This window comes from Canis lupus, chromosome 36, assembly GCF_011100685.1.
Source record: "Canis lupus familiaris isolate Mischka breed German Shepherd chromosome 36, alternate assembly UU_Cfam_GSD_1.0, whole genome shotgun sequence".
In the NCBI taxonomy this organism is placed as follows: Eukaryota; Metazoa; Chordata; class Mammalia; order Carnivora; family Canidae; genus Canis; species Canis lupus.
This window is the reverse complement of record NC_049257.1, coordinates 4571858-4589471: the sequence shown is the minus strand read 5'-3', so window position 1 is coordinate 4589471 and position 17614 is coordinate 4571858. Positions and strand designations below refer to the sequence as shown.

At 36.2% G+C, this 17614-nt stretch overlaps 1 protein-coding gene across 6 annotated transcripts in view; it reads right to left on the bottom strand.

Moving 5' to 3' along the window:
* Positions 1-17614, bottom strand: part of PKP4 (plakophilin 4) — a 232433-nt gene that overhangs the window by 212733 nt on the left and 2086 nt on the right. The gene's annotated exons all lie outside the window — the stretch shown is intronic.

The following is a 17614-nucleotide window of genomic DNA, read 5'->3' as shown; positions in this document are numbered from 1 at the left end:
TTTTGGGTTACTAACATGGTGTCTGGCTGGGCTTCAGGCCAAGGCTTAGGTCTCACTGTTTTTCTGCTTTATAACTTAGAACTGTCTGGCAAACTGGATAACAAAAATGATATCATTAACATAGATTCCGAAGATGGTACACCCCAGCCACTGTTTCCTGCAACTCAAGCTGAAGTTTAGTCTCCCAAATAACTCCGCCACAGTTAAGCTAAGGCAAGGTGACCACACTGGAGCAGCAAGCTAACTACCTGAAGAAGTAAAGGAGGGATATGGCACACAGAGAACAAACTAGCAGCTGTCACAGGAAGGCCTCATTAGGAGCCTGGGAGGCCTCGTCTGCAAAGACTATTCTGACAAAGGACGACCAGGCAGATAAACACAGACACAAATACTTGAGGAGAACACCTAGGCTTCCCGATCCAGGCACACACACGAACCTGACTGACCACCTCTCCAGAACTCGGGTCATCTACCCGGAAAAGGAAGGGACCGCATGTGGTGATTTCTTAACCGCCTTCCTTGGTCTTAAAAGTCTTTGATTCTAAGGGACACCTGGGAGGCTCAGCAGTTGAGCACCTGCCTTCGGCCCAGGGCATGACCCTGGGGTCCTGAGATCGAGTCTAGAGTCGGGCTCCTGCAGGGAGCCTGCTTCTCTCTCTGCCTGTGTCTCTGCCTCTGTGTCTCCCATGAATAAATAAATAAAATCTTTTTTAAAATGCACTGACAGGGATGCCTGGGTGGCTCAGCAGTTTAGCACCTGTCTTTGGCCCAGGGCGTGATCCTGCAGCCCCGGGATGGAGTCCCACATCGGGCTCCCTACAGGAAGCCTGCTTCTCCCTCTGCCTGTGTCTCTGCCTCTCTGTCTCTCTGTGTATCTCATGAATAAATAAATAAAATCTTAAAAAAAAAAAAAAAGTCTGATTCTGTAAGCATTAACCTTGACAGCAGTGCTACCCTCGAGTGAGTATGGATCATGGTATCTGTGGCTTAACTTTAATATCACCATAAATTTGAAAAAGGAATTTGATTATTCACAACAAAATGGCAACAGTGTCACCTCTGGGTACAAGAAAATATAGGTGGATTTTACTTTCTTCTTTCGTGCTTCTCTGCATTTAAAGATTTTTCTATGAAAGTATGGATCACTTTCATAATCAGAAAACAGAACATAAGCAGTGAATTGAACTTCCCCAGAATGAGACACCAAGGATTTAAGTACAATAACTGACTTGGGAAGTGGACAAGTGAGACAGGCCAGAGAAGGACATCAATAGAACATGCATAGCATGAGCAGGTTAGTGCTGTGAGCAAGGAGATCACATGGTTGCTGGGAACTCTGAAGTCTACAGAGGGCAGGCTTCAGAGATACTTCATGTAAGAGGTTACTGGCCTAGCTCCTGTTCCTTAATGGTTGAAGGCTGCTAGGGCTCCTACAGGTAAGGACCTCCTGGCACTTCTCACTTTGACCCCATGTTGGACGCAGAGAAGGCCTTCAAGCACAATGTCCCAGGGGCTTGGGGCTAGGAAACTGTGGGGTCAGGAGACACTGAACTGATGGGGAGTTCCACGGGATGTGGGCAGGACACAGAATATGCTGCCACTATTAAGAATAATAAGGGGCAGCCCTGGTGGCGCAGCGGTTTAGCGCCGCCTGCAGCCTGGGGTGTGATTCTGGAGACCCGGGATCGAGTCCCACATTGGGCTCCCTGCATGGAGCCTGCTTCTCCCTCTGCCTGTGTCTCTGCCTCTCTCTCTCTGTGTCTCTCATGAATAAATAAATAAAATCTTAAAAAAAAAAGAATAAGAAAAATGCACTTACTTAAGTTAAAATGCTACTCCAATGTCTACAAACACAGAGTGCCTACTCTGTGCCAGGTACTCTGCTGGGTGCTAAAGGTTAAAATAAGAACAAAGTCAATTTCATGACATTTAGTCCACTACTTAGTAGGGACATGGACCACAGGCTATCAAAAAATGAAAAAGCTCCAATAAAATGATTAAAAAAATAGGGCATGGGTTCTCGGCATTTCAAGTAGGAAGATTATCTTCTACAAAGCAGCTATAAAAGTACTTGTAACATTTTTTCCAGGAGAGAGGAAGGAAGAACAGAGATCTCACCCTGATGGCACCAACAAAAATACCACACAATCTGCTAATTCACAATTTTCTTCCAATCCACCAGAGAGCTGAAACCTCAGTAAAAACAACTAACCTGGAATTAAAGGATGAAAGGCACCCTGAAGGACAGACTGGCTTACCTGGGCAGATGCTGCTGAATGCCAGTAAGAAATGAGTTAGAATTTTTAGCAAATTGGTAAAGCCTGAATGTGGGCAAGCAAGAGAACACAGAATCCTGCAGGGCCACTGACAGGTGGCAAATACACACTCAGGTTCTTCTACATGAACCTCCCCAGGGGCCAACATAAGAGTCCTCAGACAGCCTCCCAGTGGGTGCAAGCCTGATTCACGGAAACAGCAGCTGCGGTGGGAAAGGCACGAAAGCTTGCCTAGATCATCCTTTCTCAGCTTTACTATGGAACAAAGCCTCAAACTGCTGAGGGAAGGGCAAAAAGCCTGTCTTTCTCAGGACATTTGGTTGAAAGCCCATTGCAGCTAGGAATTTGTCAGTATAACTAAATCATCCTATTTTATGAGCAGCCTAACTTCAAGACACTATGCTTGTTTCTAACAGAGCTTCACACTCTGGTCCTACCCTAAGTCCCAGGCCGAGTCTAAGCCCCTTTCAACAAACACTACTTGAACACCCAGGACAGAGGAATTTTTCAGAGCCTTAGAGATCAAGAAGAAATAATAATGGCCCAAGAGTGGGCTTCCTGGAAGGAAAGTTTTAAAGATGGTATGATTAATAATAACGGGTGAGTAAAGATGGGTTATAAATCACTTAGCATGGATTTTCTTCTGAATGTTACATCAATGTAGTTGCTTAGACATGCAAGTTTAATTTTTGTTTAAAATAAGGGAAAAATCCTACATGAATAGATTCCTGGATTAAATTTAGTATCAGATTTAATTTTTACAGTCAAGAACAATTAAATTGTCTGCTCGTATTTTCTGGATCATGAGAGCTATTCACACTGAAATGTCTAACATTTTGCTTGTTGTCAAAAAAAAAAGCCTTCAAGTGCTGACACGAAGAACTGTGCTTTATTTCAAATTGTGCACATCACTGCAGTAACAGAAGCTCATCACACATATGAGAGGAGACATACTGGAAGTAAGATTCATCTCTTCATTTAGTTGATTTGACATAAGCAGTAGTATCCAACCTAAATATCAATGAATGCCTATTTTAATATTTCTCCAATCTTATTCACAGCTACAAAATCAGGATAATTTCCTTCTATTAACTGCCATTTACTGAACTAAGCATTCTTTCAAAGAAAAGCAGCACTAGTCATTGAAAAGTAGTTCCATTTAAGTTACTGCATTAAACTTAACAAAAGCATTTAAACACTTCTGATTATTGAAAAATTAAACATGCTTAAATTATTCAGGCTTATTCTACAAGATAGCCAAAACTTAAACATAGCTTATCAAATGGTTTCTAAAAGATACAGAATGAAAATGCATTCTTCCTCAGCTCTTTTCTCTGCTCCAAAAAGCTTTAAGCAGCTTAATTCAAAACCGAAAGTTACAATGAACTCAGAAAAAGTGAATGAAAAACTATCTTCAGATGGACTCTATCAGCTCTCATGTCTTTACAATCAAACCGAGTCAGACAGAAGAGGGAGGTGGCCTGGATACTAGTTACAGCCTACGTGTTCATGTGAGGAGGGACAATCACCTTGTTTTTTAAAAGCAGTGGAAAAAATAAATAAATAAAAAATAAAAGCAGTGAAAAATAAAACCACAGTCTGTATCGCATAGATTTGTTATATGTTAAACATTAAAAACATGAAATGTTAAGATATATCATTTTTTTAAAAGATTTTTATTTATTTACTCTTGAGAGAGACAGTCAGAGACACAGGCAGAGAGAGAAGCAGTCTCCATCCTGTGAACCTGACGTGGGACTGGATCCTGGGTCTCCAGGATCATGCCCCAGGGCCGAAGATGGCACTAAACCACTGAGCCACCCGAGCTGCCCAGTTATATATCAATTTAAAGCAAATCAAATTGTATGTCAGCATTTTTGCTTTGAAGTTAATTTATGGACATTTAAAATCAGATGAAATGTATGGGTCTTTGGGGGTTGGGGGATGAGGTAACTGGATGATGGGCATGTGATGTAATGAGCAGAGTGTTACAACTGATGAATCATTGAAGTCTACCTCTGAAACTAATAATACACTATATGTTAATTATTTGAATTTAAATTTTAAAAAATTTTAAATTAAAATTGAAAAAATTAAAAAAAAAAAAAGAAATGTCTGGGTCTTAAGTCAGCATTAAAGGAAGAAACAAGAGAAGGGGGACTCTGCTTTAACTTCCAGATGACTATGAAGCAAGGGCTCAGTCTATATACTAAATGAATATAATACTATATTTTGCATGTAGGTTGACTTATTCCATATACCCAAATTTCTAAGTGTTCCAGGCAATTTTAATTTAAAATTTCCAAAGCAAAACTACAAATGGCACAACTGTTTTCCTTCTTTTATCCTTAGAATTATGGAGAGAGTTTTAATACAAGCTTCCCAAAAATAAGTTCTTTGCCTTTTATACCTTTGCCACCCCTCTAGGTCTCAGCGTACAGATAAAATGGAGGAGAGTAAAAGGCTCCGGTGGACTTGAAATTGCTACATAAGTGAAGACAATCAAGCCTTTGTTTAATCAATAATGACATTTCTGGAATCTCTGAGGCTCAAATGCTACTATAGTATCACTTCTAAGAGCTAATATCCTTAGTGTAGAACATTAACAAAGGATAAGACCTTTTCTGCATCATTTCCACATCCCTCCTCATGCCTAGCACAGAGCCTCAGAAGAAAATGGTTATTGACTAGAATTCACTGAGCTCTCTTGAAAATTTCAAAAGACAATCAAGATTTTTTTTAACTTGGTGAGATTTTAAGTGAAAGCAAAAATAACATACAGTCATGTACATCAAATGTTTTCCATAATTCATTAATCAAATATTTACTACTAAATAACAACTATGTTTCAGTATGAAGAACTGAACCACAAACTAAAAGTATATTTTGATGCCCTTTAAGAGTTATTCTTTTTATTCCTCACTGTGATGCTCACAATTTCCTTGCACGTGAAATGAAGGTAGCATATCACCTATTTTACAGTTATTAAAAAGATTAAATGAGTATTAATATAAGTGCTCTGAAGACTATAAAGCTAGACTATTTTGCTTTGTTACTGTAAAAGCATCTACAATGTTCTTTTTTTATAACTGGTCCCAGTTACACTCTATATAAGTTCCAACAGAATTTTTTGCAATGACAGAAACATTCTGTTTCTGCCTATTATAATAATAATAGCTACTTGTCATGTGTATTTATCCAGCAGTTAAAATGTGGCCAGTGAGTATAAGAAACTAGATTTTTAATTAAAAAATTTAAATAGCCCATGAGGTCAGTAGCTACTATAGTGAACATCCCAACTCTGTAGCTTCAGAAGTAGATAGTCTTTTTGTTGTTAAACAAAAATTTCAAGAGGTAAGTCTGTTTTCTTAGCCATAGGTTTCACTCTTTTCAATGTGACGGCAGTAACTTAGAGAAGCAAAATTTCACTTAATACAGCTTATTTCACAATCAGCCATCAAAATAAGTAGCTTATTTGGCTACTGAGGTCACTAATATACCTAAGGGGCATATACTAAAGATTGCTACATGGTAGGTGCTATGCACATAACTATTAATGAAAGGACAAATGAGAGACTGCCTTTTCATGGACATTTCGGTATGCCTAAATTAGAGGATAAGTCTGCCTGGCAACACCACCACAGGCACCACCTCTACTTGAAAAGTGTCACTTGGGTAGCAAATGTGCAAGACAAGAACCCTTCCCTCAAGGGATTATAATCTACTTGGGAGAAGGAGACAAGAGAAAAGTTAATAGGTAGAGATTAACAATCAAATATAACAAGAGAAAAACCATCATGGAGAGTTTATTATTAAAAGCCAGAGCACAAGTAAAAACGTTTGGAGAGAGGATGGTCATCCAGAGTGATCCTAAAAAGTCACCCACACAAGGCAATATTTGAACTAGGTCTTTGAGGACAAAGAAAGACTTAAATGTAGGATGCAGGAAGGAAAGGAACAGTGAGTAGAAACTAGTTTTGCTGATGTGGAAGGTTCGGGAAGGAGAGTAATTATTGTAAAGGGACTTAAATGGTAGGCAGGCTAAGGGGTTTGAAGCCATACTGTAGGGTAAACAACTGGGAGTTACTGAAAGTTAGGGGAGACAGGGACAACTAAGGTTGTAAACAAAGTATTTAATTGTTCATTACCCAAAGCAGGCATCTGGTGTATAATGAACAGCAGGCACACTGCTAGGTGAGAGCTACAATGATGGCTGTGACACAGCTCCAACCTGATCAGAGCTTACAACATAGCCATGAAGAGACACAGAAACCACTCGAACACAACATAACACATGTTTGTAGCAGTTATTCGCAAAGTGGTAAGAAACAAAGGGCCAAAGGTGGCTTCACTAAGGAAGGGTCACTGAGACCTCGAAGAAAGAAAACCACGGGGTCACTCGGCAGAGAAGGGCATACTAGTTACCTAGAGAAAAACCTTCGGGAAATATACAAATTGTTGGGAAGATCATACTGGGAAATTAAAGGGCACTGAGGTTATTCCGTTCAAATACAGAGAAAGGATCAAAGCTTTAAAAAAGCACAGTGTTAAAAAAATGGTACTGTAGAAGTTGTATTTTAGGACTGATAGTGGTCATTAGTTATGTTCCCAGCTATGATATCAGAAGACTCTGAATGCTAAAAGCATTGATAAAAATATTAAACTAAATATATAATACAGAAAATTATATAAAACTAATTAAATTATCTGGTAGTATTTTTTAAAAAGGAAACATATTTGACATTCCAGGTAGAAAGGACATTAATTCAAAAAATCAAATTATCAATAGTAAAGACTTTATTTGGGCCAGACACAATTTCAACATTTTTCTCTGGCAGAAACTGTATATAATTATGCAAAAAGCAGACAGTGGGAAAAAAAGGGGAGAAAGTAAGAGAATTGTGCTTTAAAAAAACATGTCTTCTTTTCTAGTAAAGAAAGAATCCCTGCCTTTAAAAATATCAGGTATGCTTATTATCTTCTACCTGAGAACTGGATCAATTCCAATCACACAAGGATACTGCTGTCCTCACTGTATATCTACTCTGCCTGTTGGAATGGTACACAAAAAAACATCTTTTTTGAAGGAATATTACCTATGATTACTCACATCCTACATAGATGAAATTCAGAAAAAAATTCAATGTTAAAAACTGCATTTAAAAATAGTATTATCAGAAATTGAATACACCTGCTCCTTAAAACAAAACAGAAAAACAGAAACACTGAAGTTGCTACAAAGCAACTTCATGATTTCCACTTAAAATGAATGGAGTTTTCCTAAAAATAAAATAAACTCATAGGAGTTTATTCAGCAACAAATAATCAGTAACAAAATAATTTATATATATTTAATAAACAAGCTGTCTGTATATTTTATAGATGCTTTTATAATTTACCTTTTAAATTACTGAGTTTTGATGTATTTCAATGTATAATTACAGAAAGCTTTAAAAAAAATTATAATTCGGGGCACCTGATTGGCTCAGTCAGTGGAGATTGTGACTTGTGATCTCAGGGTTGTGAATTTGAGCCCCATGTTGGGTGTAGAGATTACTTAAAAATAAAATCTTAAAAAAAAATTGTAACTCAATCCAGCACTTGCATTCCTGGATATCTCCCTCAAAGAAATCTAAGCTTATGGTAACATAGAAAGCTGGACACAGACATTTATAGCAGCTATATTTGTAAACTGAAAATTATTATAAATTAAAAATGACCCAGATGTCCTCCACAGGTGAATGATTAAACAAATTGTGGTACATCATATTATGTACTACAAAGCAATAAAACAGAAGAGATACTCATACATGTAACAACCTGAATGAATCTCTAAAGAACTTTGCAGAGTAAAAACAAAAAATAAGCAAAAAAACCCCCAAGTTACATACTATATTATTCTATGTATATAACATTCTTAAAATGACAAGTTATAAAAATGGAGGACAATTAGTTGTCGCTAGACATTAAGGAGGGGGTGTGAGTGAAAGAGAAGTAAGGGCCTGGCTGTAAAACGGCAACATGGGGGATGCTTGTAGTGATGAAAATGTTCTGTATTGTGATTGTATCCATGTCAGTATCCTGGTTGTGACACTGTACTATAGTTCTACGAAATGTTACTACTGGGGTAAACTAGGTTAAGGGTATACAGGATCTCCTTACTGTTTCTTAAAACCACATGTAAATTCATAATAATCTCACAAATAAAACTTAATTTTAAATTATTATTTATTCAAATTTTACCACTGTGATTACTTCAAGTTGGGGGAAGCACCACCAAAATGTATAAGAGTATTTCTAACTACACTATTTAAATCAAACAAAAGTTTGTGGCTCCCACTGGGCTAAAACAAGCTATGAAATCCGTTTTAATACTTTTAATGTTTATGTAGTTTTATAGCATGAATTATACCATTTTAGTAATTTTTTTTAGTAATATTTTTTCCTTTGAAAAACTTCACGTTTAAAATTACATATACTTTTTAAATTACATATACTTTTGACCTCAATTCATAAGTTCAGTATGTAAAAGTTATTATTAATTCACAAAAGATGGAAAGTTTGCCCAAAGTCATACTGCCAAAGCCTGACCAAGCTGGTCTTGGTGCTTTGATGGCTGCATATGAATAGTTTGAGAAAGAGCACTATGTAAAAATTCATGTCACTATGGTTATAATCCAGGCAATTAATATGAATATGAATCAATCTCTTATAAATCTCTTACAAATCTTCTAATTGATGGTTTTTAATAAGGAATTTGCCATAATGAATTATTTACCTAGAAAGTTGTATTACAAAGGTAATTTTTAAAAAGCAAATGCACTTTTCCCATTGAAATATGCGTGATAAACAGTTCTGAGGGTCTAAGACAGTTTATAAAAGGAAAGAGGATTGCATAAACTCTTGTTTACCCAAGAGTAGTAGGTGAAGGTATTTCAAAATTGTAATTTGGGCAGCCCGGGTGGCTCACCGGTTAGCGCCGCCTTCAGCCCAGGGCATGATCCTGGGGACCAGGGATCGAATCCCGCATCGGGCTCCCTCCATGGAGCCTGCTTCTCCCTCTGCCTATGTCTCTGCCTCTCTCTCTCTCTCTCTGCGTGTCTCTCATGAATAAATAAATAAAAATCTTAAAAAAAAATTGTAATTTAAAACTCATTCATTCATGGGAAAAGACATTTGCAAAAGATATATCTCATAAGGGGTTAATGTCCAAAATATATAAACTCATACAACTCAACACCAAAAAAAACCAATCTGATTTAAAAAAAAAAAAAGGGCAGAGTATCTCAATAGATCTTTTCCAAAGAAGTCATCCAGATGGCCAACAGACATGTGAAAAGATGCTCAACATCACTCAGCATCAGGGAAATGCAAATCAAAATCACAATGAGATTATCACCTTACACCAGTTAGAATGGCTAACATCAGAATGACAAGAAATAACAAGTATTGGTGAGGATGTAGAGAAAAAAGAACTCTCAAGCACTGTTGGTGGGAATGTAAGTTGGTACAGCTGCTGTGGACAACAGTATGGAGGTTTCTCAAAAATTAGAAATACCACATGATCCAGGAGTTCCTCCACTAGGTATTTATACAAAGGAAATGAAAACACTACTTCATAGATATATGCACCTCTATGCTCACTGCAGCATTATTTACAACAGCCAAGATATGGAAGCAATCCAAGTGTCTATCAATAGATGAATGGATAAAGCAGATGTGATATATGTGACATATTTCATAGTCTTAAAAAAGGATGAGATCTTGCCATTTGCAGAAACACGGATCCATCTAGAGGTATCATGTTGAGTGAAAGAAGTCAGACGGAGACAAAGACCATGATTTCACTCCTATATAGAATCAAAGGAGGAGGAGGAGGAAGAGGGAAAAGAGGAGGAGGAGGAAGAAAAAGAAGAGAAGGAAGAAGAAGAAGAAGAAACAAAGAGCAGAATCAGACCTATAAATACAGAGAACACACCGATGGTTGCCAGAAAGGAGGGGGGCAATGGGCAACAAGAGTGAAGGAGAGAGGGAGATACAGGCTCCCAGTTATGGAATGAGTTAAATCATGGGAACAAAAGGCACCGCATACGGAATAAAGTCCGTGATACTACAATAGCATAGCATGGTGACAGATCATAGCTACATTTGAGGTCAGCATAGCATAACATATAGACAAGTTGAATCACCATGGTGTACAACTGAAACTAATGTAATATTGTGTGTCAGCTATGCCCAAATAAAAATATTTTTTTTAAAAACTAATTTATTCATATAAGGTATCTAGAAAGACTAGAGTCACACAAAAAGACAAAGTCCCTGCTGCTGAATAGCTCAAAGGAAAAGGAAGAGGATGGGACCCTGGAACTAATACATTCCAGTTACATTTAGGATGGTGAATTTCTGGATTTATGTTGCTTCTGTGGAAAACTGTGTTCAGAGCTCCAAACAAATGACCCACAAACAATATTTCTGAAGACTGACACCTGCCAATATACTGTCCAAAGATTTCAGACCAACATATATTTTTCATCTGCTGACAGTATGAATTAGACATTTAACAGATGAGTTTTTTGTCACAGGTCTCAAAATAATAGCAGTTCTTGTGCAAGTCCAACTGAGTTTTCTGATTCTTTTTTCAGTGCTTTAAGAAAAACTGACTTTTCTGCTTATTCAGTCATTGACAAATTGACAATAAGTGGAAAATTCCCATCAGTGCATCAGTCTGAAATTCAAGGTAAGATTCAATGAGACTATTTATTCTAGCAGATGTCACAAGAGATTTTCAAAACATTCTTCTGTTTATTCATACCAACGGAAGGGAATATTTTCAATAATAGATAATAAGTTTGGACTTATAAAGGCACACAAATTGCATAAAGAATAAAGAACACAAAGCACAATAAACCAAAGTACTACTGTACGAAAGTAAGAACTTCCTTAAAATGCAAGTCTTGAAGAATTATGGTATTTCATAAATAATTCATTTTCACTGTAATCAATTATTTTATATAGGCTATGTGGTAAAGTATTCCAAGAAATATAACTAAAATAATCAGGTTCATGATTAAAATATTTTCTGAAAGCTCTATTATTGGCAAGGGAGCACTTTTTCAGATGAAGGTCTTTTCTTCCAAAGAAAGTCACTGACAGTGGTTAATGCAGCACCTATCAAGTAACACATACCTAAAAAGGAGATTTAGCTAAAACCTAGTTAATACAAAGTCATTTTACAGCTCATTCCTAACACAGAAAAAATCTGCATGTTTATTTATAAACCAAAGTTTTCTAGGACACCTTTTTACCAGTTCATGTATCTTATCTTTCCCAACTACATTGTAAAATCAATCACAGATTCCTTAAAGATGGAGACTCTCAATACTGAATCCAACACAGACTGTAAAACTCCTGGGGGAAATCATTATTTGGCCATGAGGCCTAGCAAAGTCTGAAGATACAGAGTAGGGGACTAATGAAAGTTGCTTGAATGGAGTGAAAATGAATCCTGTATCTTTTTAAATAAGAGGTTTCCAAAACAGAACACAATACTTCACACACAGTAGGGCTCCAGTAAATAAATGAAGCACTAATTGTGTTCAGTCCCCTTGCTTGGACTCCTGGTGGTACTCAGGAATAACAAGTTACTTCTAACTAGATCAGTACTTTTTTCCTATTCAATCTAGGGTACAGGTGTCAGAAAATATGATGCACTTCACTTCAAAGTGGTTATTACTGGTTTCCATTTTACGTGAGTGTTTCTAATTTTCGTGAAGGTATGGAAGCTGAAAAGCCTATTCAAGTGTTTACTTTGATCATGACATTGAAAATTAATTTAATATTGCATGCATTAGTAGTATAACTGACTCTCCTTTTGAAAATAATGTACTTATTGGATTAGCAAAGAAAAACAGTCAATCCCAATTATTTTTAAACTACTATTTATGGGGAACATATACATTTATAAGTTCTATAAGGATTTTTTTTCTCCCCTTTGTAGGGGAGCAGGATCTAGAGCAGCTCTCCTCAATGGAGTTTTCAATTGTTTAAAAAAAAGCAAAAAGGGAGACCCTCGAGCCCGGGAGCACAAATTCAATCAAGTACAGTATCATTCTGTCGAGATCCACCAGTTTGTGAACAATGGTACATTGTCTATGTGCAAAGATTAGAACTAAATGAAAGATACCTATATTCTATAATGATATACAAATTAGTGAGTTCTTAGGCCACACACATAAAGTATTTATGGAAAAGCAAGATGCTTTCAGAGGAACAACTCTGTCTCAGTTAATTTCTTTGAGAACAAATCAAACCAAAGCAAATGGTAGGTGTTTTTCTCATTTTAACAAGACTAGTCCCTCTAACCACTACCTAAATCCCCTTCTATTTTTATCCCACTTCCAGAAAATTTAGTCTCAATTAGAGGCTAAGCCTCAAAAGTACACAGGAGACTGACTTAACAAACAAATACAAGAGGTTAGCTACTAATTCAGCCAGTATGGGGTCAAATACCTGTCTAGCCACAACACATTTTTATGAGTATTTCAGGTATACAACTTCAAGTTTCTCCCCTTATCCCAAAGAGTAAATTGTAATAAACTCTTGAGAAGATGGTCTCCATTACTGCTGAGGGAAAATAATGAAATGGACTGGAATGTGTAATACTCTAAGAGTAGTGAAATATAAGTAGTAGGGCTCTAGAGAGCATCTAGTCCAACTCCCTCATTTTACACATGAGAAAACTAGAGCCCAGGAGTTAAATGACTTACTCATGGGACACACACAGCTTAGTAGTACAGCTAGGTCTAGAACTAGAGACTCTTCATATCTCTTAAATCATTTGTCTGACTGTTGGGTTTATTACATCAATTATCTTCCAAACTTCTCTTCTAGTCCTTCTTGCTTTGGCAGTTTCCTACCAATTTCAAGGGTGATCAATTCTGGACAGAAAAGGCAGCTTAAAGAGTTAACTTACAATCTGCATATTAGCTCATAAATGATTAACACTAGCACTTTCTTCATGTATTGACAAGCAAGACATTGCATAAAATGACTAGAATTACAAATGCCATAGTTATATACATATTTAAAATATACGTTTTACATTTTGCAAGTATTTTCACTCTGACCCCTGCAATATAATGCTACCAGACTTTACCTTTTAAACATGAGTGTATTAAGAAATGTTTAACCAAACTTTTTACATGCATTGGATAGTGGTGTTTTACATGCCTCTACGTATTGCCTACCTGAAAAAAAGTATTAAGTTCCCTATTTTAAAAGGGCCCTTCTTTGATTTATTTTGCTGGATTCTCTTCCTTATGGGCAATCTCTTGCAAATTACCAAGCTCATAATTTCTCTTTAGTAGTTTATTTCTTTCCTGAAATAGTGTTTAGATTCATAATTATGTTGACTAAGGTGAAAGCAAGTCAATAATTTGCCCAATATATGGTAGATGCTACAAAAATATTAAATATTATTAAGGGGCCACCTGGGTGGCTCAATTTGGTTGAGTGTCTGACTCTTCCTTTAGGCTCAGGTCATGATTTTAGGGTCCTGGAATCCAGCCTGGCCTTGGGCTCTGTGCGAGTGGGGAGTCTGCTTGAGATTCTCTATCTCCCTCTCCTTCATTCTCCCCTCTCTAAAAATAAATAAATAAATCCTAAAAAAAGAAAGTATCATTAAACATCACAATTCAAAAATAATGACTTAAAGGTATTGGCTGCCCTGGAGCTTCCAGTGTTTAACATGTATTAACTCATTTAATCCTCACAACCACCATTTGAAGTAGATATTTTTATTACTTTGTTTTATAAATGAGTAAAACAAGATCCAGAGAGATAAATAATTTACCAAATCACAGACTTAGCAAACAGAACTCACCTATGACAGTCTGGCTACTAACCAAATACCTCACTCACTTCCTTAATGACACTTTTTATGTATTTCACTTGGTGTCAAGGTGAAAGCCCAGGGACTTTTTCTGGCCTAAACTACCACGGTGAATCCTGGATGAGGGGTGAGGGTAGATGGCCAAGACCTTGAAAACATTGTATACCTTTTCTCCTCACCTCCCCAAAATGGTATCTTTAAAAAAGGAAAACAAAACAATTTAAGATGAGCATGATGGAAATTCAAAAGTCTCAAAAGAGAACCTCAACTTCCTTGCTGATATGATTTGCAATAGAAGGAGAAACAGGACTGAGTAAATAAACGAATGCTTAGGAAACCTTTTCATAGAAAACAAAAGAACAACAAAAAAAAAATACTGAGGACTTTGGAAATCTTGAGCTGAAATGTATCTAAGATCAATGCAATCCAAACACTGCATTTTCAAAAGGAGGAGGCTATAAACCTGAATGTTCTTAAATGGTTTATCGCCATAAGATTTAGATCTCCTAATTTCTGGACTAGGGTGCTTTTCACCTCCCCCTCATGTTTGCAATTTAAGAGAGAGCTTACAATGGCCTAGAATTTCAGACACCACTTACTCAATGTTTTAAAAGTCTATTTGTAAGTCAGTTGTGGGTGTCTATGAAAAACAGGCCAGGCCCCCAAATTCTATAGAGTACTTTGATAACCCCTCTTCAACTACACATTTTACCTAAGTTTCATATATAATGCCATTTTTATGACAAAAACTTCCATCCACTCTAAATTCAACTTGGAATACTAAGCACCAAATTCTATATAAAGTGGAAAGTGGAACTTTCTCTGCCTCTCCAAACAGACAGATGCATTGGGTGGTGGTGTGTGTGTTTTGGGGGGAGGGAGGTAAGGGAGAGAATCCATATTAGGTAAGAACAGAATAGACTTCCTTGCATATTTACAACTCCCTTAAATTTATATTTAAATTTATATTTAACATAGACAATAATTATAGAAGTCAAACATGTCTTGGCTGTTGAAGAAAGAGGGTTATTGATTCACTTGCCCTCTCCCTCTCCACCTCTCATTTGGTAGTTCTAGACTTTATGAGGGCTATATGATATATTATCTGTCTGAGGGACTGGCATCTACCCAATTGGGAGGCATTTTTCAGTTCAAGAAAAATGTTTCACAATGACATGACTTAAAATAATTCAGACATTTCCATGTTTTAATTTATATATTTTATAGTATTAAACATTTACAATCTAATGACATTTTATCATCTGCAGTGAATCATTATGTATTAATCACAATAAACTATATTATCAAGACTATGAATAATAAAATGATCAAGAATGTAGCTAACATATATTAGTGTACCAAATAAAAGTAAATCTAAATTATAAAAAGAAAACTTAGACGAATGACAAACAGAATGCCTGCAGCAAACTGAAGAGCACCATCATTTAATATCCTCAACTTAGTTATAACATAGTCCCCAAAAGATGAAGATAGTTCCACTGAATTATTAAAGTGATAATGTAAGCAACATTTGAATGTCATACAACTTCTCAACTGAAACCAGCAAGCACATGAATTATTGATCTTTGTGAGCTAGGGTCGTTATCTCCTTATCCTAAAAGAAGTGTGTTTTTCTCACAGCTGGGTGTCAAATTGACCTGTTGATTGCTATCACCACTTACCGGTAGTTTATGAAGCCTTACATCCAGTTATGCTTAAAGTTTTACTTTCTCTCTCTCTCTCTCTCTCTCTCTCTCTCGCTGCAACTATATGTAGTTACAGTTTGGGCATGAAATAGTTACCTAATTTTCCAAACATAACCAGTCCACTGGTGTTCTGTATCAGATTCTTCCTCCACCTTCAGTGCAGGAAAGGCACTACAAAACCATTTAACACTTAAGAAGTAATTATCTCCCAGTACACTGAAGGCGTGAAGGCAACTTCCCAAAGTGACATACAATTCCATGAATGTTAATGCCCTAGAATAACCCTAGAATAACCTTTTATCTTTCAGTTAATAATGAAGATATGACTTCATTATTATGATTCCATTTTAGAATTAAGCAAATTAGGGATTTATCTTTTGATTGAAATAGAAAAACAAACAATAGATTATAGAGCATTATCAAAATATCTTAATATTTTGGATTGGTCAGGTGAGAGACTGGACTTCCCAAGTGATTTGCATCTTCTAGGATATAAAAATTCTCTATTCAAATCAATTCTTAACCAACAATAAGGAAATAATTCAATTTTTAAATTATCAATAACTGAATTTTTTAAGTGAATTTAAAAGTTTTAAATTTACTTTCCCAATTTGTATAGTAAAGGAAAAAGACTGCAATTCTGACTTAATATACACTTAATTCAAATACTCAAGGTCATACAACTGCTAAAGTCTTTATTAAATTGAGTTTGGGAATAGTTTTTTTAAGTCAAAATATATCAGAATTACAAAAGTAGATTTGGCTCATTCAGCTTGTAAATGCAGCATTAACATTTTTTTTTCTGGATGAATGCCAGCTGCTCCTATTTTCTGCTTACCTTCTCTTATGCTTTCCATCACTATCCTATTCCACTATCTCCCTTCAAAATAGCGTAGGTAAGAATTAAGGTAACTAGACACTTAGTTCCACAATCTTTGGAATCTTCAGCATAACATACAATATGTGGTAACATACAATATGTGAAATGCAGCACCTTCTTCTTATGTAATAGTGGGGGTTGGTGAGGGAATAGACTTTGGCCAAAACACAGTTATTGATTGTGAATGATCACTATTTTTGAAACTTCCCTTCAAATATCTATAACAACTAAAATATATTTCTAACTAAAAGCCTACCTTTACTTGAAGCAAGTAAAACTATTTGTACAGCCAATCATGTATATACATAACCTATACACTTAGACCAGTTGTTTCAATTTCTAATGTAGCAGAGAAACTGAAAGTGCTTTTACTTTCTAATCTTCACATCAAATCAAATAAGCAGGTGCTCTACTCTGTTGTAATATGATATTGTTACATAACAAGTTTCCTGTTGGCATCTATAAACACGTCCCAATATCCAATACAGTGTTACTAATTTAGAGTTAAGCCTCTAAATTAAAAGATCCACAGATTAAGGACATACCTAAAAAACAATGTAGCAGGCAAAAGACGCAACGTTTCCAGGTGCAAAGTTTTGGGTTTTATTTCCCCCCTTCTATCTTTCCTTTCTGTTGAGTCCTAACTAAAAGGTTCTCATCTTATACTATTCAATGCATTTGCTCCACACAAAGTAGGTATTGGAAGACAGCTAGACAATCAACTTATTATTTTCCTGAATCTGATACAAAATAACCAAGTGTGGAGAGGCTTATAGTAAACTCAACCTCCAGAGCAAACTGTGTCAAAGAAAGGCACACATAGTATGCTTTTCAACATCCAGAAATGTTATTTTGGACCTCA